Genomic DNA, 5,929 nt, shown 5'->3' on the forward strand with positions numbered 1-5,929 from the left:
AAAAGAACAAGACGACTAGCATGTAAAGGAAGACACCTTCCTCTTCATGACCTTTCTTATCAAGTTTTTCCAACACCAGCCTTTCAATATCATCTATCCACACCTTTGTTACCCGTGCTTTGGGATCTTTGCAGATAAATCCTGGCTTTGTTTTGAATGGGAATTGCTTGACGAGGGGATGTGACTGAGTCAGCTCTATCTCTGCCTTCGAAGTCAGAATTTCATTTCCTCTGTCTCCTTCAATTCTTGGAATCAAAAATGTAATAGCAAGCTCACTAGACGTTGATGTTATGGACTTGTTTTCAGACAACTTGAATGAATGTTGATTCAAATCTTCATGGTCATATGATAGAAAGACTTTATCCATCAGCTTGTTGCTCTTACCATCCAAGTATGCCATGTTTGCAGCATATAACCAGTTATAGAACTTTCCAAACACACACACATTCATCATGTTATCCTGCAACGGATTCAAACCACCTCTGTCTTTTATCTTACTAAACAAGTGACCTACCCTAAGGAAACCTGCTCTATAAGTACCTCCTTGAACTGCAGATTTGGTTTTAGGTTTAACTACGTAAAAAAAAGAACAAAAAAAATGCATTTTAGAACTGCTATTTTAGAACAACAAAGGAATGCATAACAAATATAACAACATTTTTTTTATATGCATAACCTGTGATGCAGCAAGTCTAAACAATGCATAACTAGTCATGCATTTAATATTTTAGAACAACAAAGGAATGCATAACAAATATAACAACATTTTTTTATATGCATAACCTGTGATGCAGCAAGTCTAACAATGCATAACTAGTCATGCATTTAATATTTTAGAACAACAAAGGAATGCATAAGAAATATAACAACATTTTTTTATATGCATAACCTGTGATGCAGCAAGTCTAAACAATGCATAACTAGTCATGCATTTAATATTGGAACTGAATAATATGTCATGCATTGATTTGTTAAGGTGCATAACTTATTAGGCACTTAAAAACACAACCCTGCTTAACTTATTATGCATTTAAATGATAAGAGAAGTTTGTTAACTGATGCATAACAGGAACAGGAAGGAATTCAACGCACCTTGTTTATAGACAACACATTGCTTATTAGATTCAAAGCAAATCTTACCATCTTCGGCATCATTTGTATTATCATCCTCATTATCTGTATCATCACCCAATACTTCCTTTGGTGCAGCTTTGTTTGCTTTCTTTGCCTTGATTTGCATCACCTTCAGTGTTTCGACACTATCAATTTCTTCTTGTTCATCTTTAACATAAGTAGGTAAAATCACATTGAGGAGAAAATTATGTTAAAATCGAAGAAGAATAAAGTGATAACTCAAAAAAAATTATGGGTATTCAGGATGAAACAATTTTCTTTTTAGGTTTACTCTTTTTTTCTGGTTCATCAACGGCAATTACTGTAACAAAATTTAAGATTAAAAAAAAATAAATTAAAAAAAAAAACAAAATCAAACACTAACAGATGAAGATAATGATAAATCTCACCGAGTTTTTTCTGTGTCTTCGACTTCATTTTTCTTTTTTCATCTGAAGCATCAAGAACAAAAATTAAAATCGAAAATCAAATGTACCGAATGCATGCAAGAATAAGATCGATTAAACTAGTTTTAGTACCTAATTTCTTATCTTTTGATTTCTGAAGACGTGTTTTTGTCGGTGTTTCATCCATTTTGGTTCCACTGAATTCTAGGGTTAAGTTTTTTTAGAGTTTGAAATTGATTTTTAGGGTTGGATCAACTTCAATAATCAATCATCCGTTACAGTGTTTATGGAGGAATAGGAATAGAAAAACGGATGAAGAAAAAATGAGAAGAACGGATGAAGAAAAAAATGAGAAGAAGAGAAAAGAAATGGTTCCGACCGTTTTTGGGAGTTAATAAAACTTCCCAGAACCGCTGAAGGGTAATTGAGGAACTCTGCACGTTTTTAATAATTTTAAATACTGTTGGGTGCGACTGTAGGGAAAAGTAATTCTGGACCTGGCGGTAAGAAAAAAAAATTCTGGGTCTGCGCCTAAGTTCCCCTTTTTTTTATTATTCGAAGGAATTTTTTTATCAAATAGATTGAACTGATACATAGTTTTTATCCTTAACCAGTTGACTCAAGATCTGGAGACTTCGTCAAGTGCATTATTGCACTTATTACATAACCAACATCGCCACTTGGTGAAACACTGAAGCTTAATGAAGACGCAAACACAATGTGAGGCCATCACCAACCGGGAGTTGTGAAATTTGAATGCGAGAGTCGGATGCTAATTTCTTGTTGAAATCAATAAATACATCTTTAACCCCTTTCATCATTTCATCCAGTGTTGAATCATCTTCCCAGGCAACTGTACCTGACCAAAGTGTATTGTTAAGCAAGATACAGTCATCACCTAAAGAGTCTCAACTGAGTCAGTTGAAGACCGATTATAAGGCTAGAGTCATACGGCTATCTTTTAGTATTCGTTTGTTATCTTTGAATAAGTTTCAAATCTGTAACAACTTACTGTGTAATTTTTCAAGTATAAATAACAGTCGAATCCACAAGATTAAGTGTGGAAGTCATTCCTCCGAATATCTGTTCTAAGTTGTATTATCGTAGAGAGTCATTCCTCCTACCCTCACTAGTTTTAGTAGTCTCTCGTGATAATGCACGTAATTGTCCTTGTCTGCATCGACGAATGCATAATCGAATGATCCTTCGTTTTCTGGCTGCATGCGGTTTGCGGAAAAAAGCATAAGGCGATTAAACCCGGGGAACTTGATGCATAAAATCATAAGTATTGCTAATATATTATGCATGTACTTATATCCTCGATTAGTTTATCAAGGACCGGGAGAGCAACAGACTCAATGAACTCCACTTTATGTTCTACCCCAGCTTTTTTGAAAAATGGTAGTCCTATCTCGAACATTGACCTATTTGGATCAACAGCTATGATCTGCCGTTGCATATTATGTATATCAGACATAATCAAAACATGAAATAAGATTATAAATAATAATCAGGATTCAGATATATTAGATTTCTGGGCACTATTTAGGCTTCTACGTGGATTTCATACTGGCCTTTTCATATATTATATTGAGAACGAATGCTAATACGAGACTATTAGTCCTAGGAACGCAGTATTCCCGATTTAATAGTGATGGGATCCAATTCAATACTTCGAACATCAATCAACTGTCTAAATAAAATGATTAACACAGACAAAAAGTCCGGGATTTCTCTTGCGGCAAATCTGGTCGTTGGCTGAATAAAGTAATATAAAGATAGAATTTAAACTAACTTTGCCATCTTTGGGAAGTGCAAGAGCAGTAACAAGGAGTGAGTATCCATTGTACACTCCAATCTCAATTGTCTTTTTTTGCATTCACAAGCTTTAAAAGCAGAGACATTATTGGACCTTCATCTGCTGCGCAAAGCATATAACTCCTGCAAAGTAATGAAATACATTAAAGATTGTTAGATCAAAATAACAAAACACAGTAAAATACTTGGTAACACAAAACACACTAAAATACTTAGTAAATATAAAAGACTTCATAGTATAAACACTTGCCGACGTTGGGTAGCAGTAATTTTTCTTAGCTCCTTTAGAACCTCAGCCTCATTTGGATAAACATTCGTCTCCAGGATATACTTTCAAAATCGAACGGTAAAATTAACTGTTAGGACTTATCAAAGAAGATGAAATTAACTAGACGATAGATTACCAGATTCTTCTTAACGTTATGAACCAAATAAAAATACACAAATTAGCCAAATGATGCATCTTAGGTACCCCATAGGACAAGATTCTCTAATCCATTGGAAAAATACTAGTAATAAAAACCAAGCCGATGGTTATCTAGATTAATTAAGCCACGAACGAATGAGAAATTGATTTGATTAGTTAGTCGACTACCTGATAAAGCTCTTTGCTTTGCAATAAACCAGTGTCAGCTTTTGATAAATCAACCACACTAAGTTTCTTGGATGTTCCTTCCATGGTCTTCTTTGTACGGTGAAATTTAAACGAATAAACATTCTCATTCTTATATAAAACTTATATATGGAACTATCTCCCCCCTTTTAATGGGAGCAGGGACAGTTAACATTGGGCGCGGATCCTCTGTACCCAAAAAATGGTGTACCCTCTGTGCCCGCCAATTAGAATTTGACATATGTCTAACCTTATAAAGATTTCTTAACACCATATATTCTTTCCATATTTTACAGATGTAAATAAGGATGGAGAATGAAAACAACTTAAACTACTGATACCAAGTTTGATCAAATATACGTGATCAACATCAAACGGAAATTAGTTTGGTGGGAATTTGTTTCACTATATAACTGTGGTTTGGACCTTAGTAAAGATAATTGACAAGAGTGAGACCTTTGGAGGCATAATTAATCTTTTGAATGTGATTAAATTTTGATTTAGTTAGAAGATCAAACGAAAGTCAAACTATATATAGATGCAGTCTGGTATAATTAAAACCGTCAAAAACATGATTTGATACTGATTTCTTTCAAACAAATATGGAAATTATTTTTTAATCTCATTACAAATCATATAATTAAAGGATCAGTGATGAATTCAAAACAAACAGAACTTATAGCTAGTCGTCCTGTTTTTGTTTTAGGATGGGAAATACAAAGTTTCATTCGGTTTTAGGTGTGTGGTTTCTTATAATAGAACAGAGAAGAAGATTGAAAAATAATGGATATTGGAGAAGAAAAAAAATACAGTTTTTTCTCCAACGCGTAACGAAGATTCGAGAGTGGAAATGTTAATAAGGTAAGAATATACACTGGTAGGAAATGTTAATAAGGTAAGACAGATGTCAAATTTTAATTGCCGGGCACAGGGGTACACCAGTTTTTGGGTACAGAGGATCCGCGCCCGTTAACATTTGAGCAGGGACTAAAATTCAGCCGTTAGATCCAATGACTTCATAATTCAGAGCCACTCGATTGTTTGACTTTCAACATTTTAATATGATGAAGGCCGTTCATTCAAAAAGGATCTCGGTGTAATATAACTAACTCTCAGAGGGCTTAGAAGAAATAAGATATTGTAATGATGGGTAACGCGCAAATGCGCGTGCACGTCTCTTGTGAAATTTAATATCTGCAGGCTGCATGAATTTAACTTACACTGCAATATAATTTTCGTGGGCTCCTCCAAGTTTGAGCTATTAGTGCAAGGATATTTAAAATGTTTAGAGGGAGGGACAGCCTCATAATCGCTCCGTCCATATCTGGCCCTTGTTAGTCGTATGTTTCATTCATTTATTTTCACCACGTTTTAAGTATATATATAGGCCATTTTGTCTTGCTAAGTAAAGGCTCCATTTTGATTGCGTCTGAAGTATATATGATGGACAAATCTGGTCTCATGCTTTGTAGTTACTAGTAATATAGATATGTTAAGTTATGATCCATTATCCTCTACATGCTGAGAGATATCTAGTCATGTAATATGCCCTGTTGAATCTGGCTTGGTTTGTCAAGGCATATTAGTAAGTCACGGTCGTGTGTTCTTATGCTAACCCAGCTACTTCTTATGCTATGTAACCCAACTTCCATTGAATATAAGAGAGTACCGAATCTACCTGGTGCATCAAAGGATCATGACAGGATTTACGAAGAATATGGATTTTATTATGATTCCCAGCGTGAGAATTTTCAAGTGGTACCCTTAGCGGAGTTTTTGGAGAAATATTGGAGTAAGGTTCATGTCTGTACACTTAAATCATATTCATGGAGAAGAGTTGATGGCGTCCAGATAGATGATGATTTTGATGATACAGGAACATTGGATATGTCTCGCCTGCTTGTTAACGGTTCCCTTCACACTGGATAGTGGATAGTATACGAGGATGGAAGCAAATTGAATGGAAAAAAAATGAAGT

General features: G+C 34.7%; 1 pseudogene; it reads right to left on the minus strand.

The window, feature by feature from the left end:
* Positions 1-2,218: 2,218 nt before the first annotated feature.
* Positions 2,219-4,024, minus strand: LOC113349415 (annotated as a pseudogene).
* Positions 4,025-5,929: the final 1,905 nt, after the last annotated feature.

This window comes from Papaver somniferum, chromosome 2, assembly GCF_003573695.1.
Source record: "Papaver somniferum cultivar HN1 chromosome 2, ASM357369v1, whole genome shotgun sequence".
Taxonomy (NCBI): Eukaryota; Viridiplantae; Streptophyta; class Magnoliopsida; order Ranunculales; family Papaveraceae; genus Papaver; species Papaver somniferum.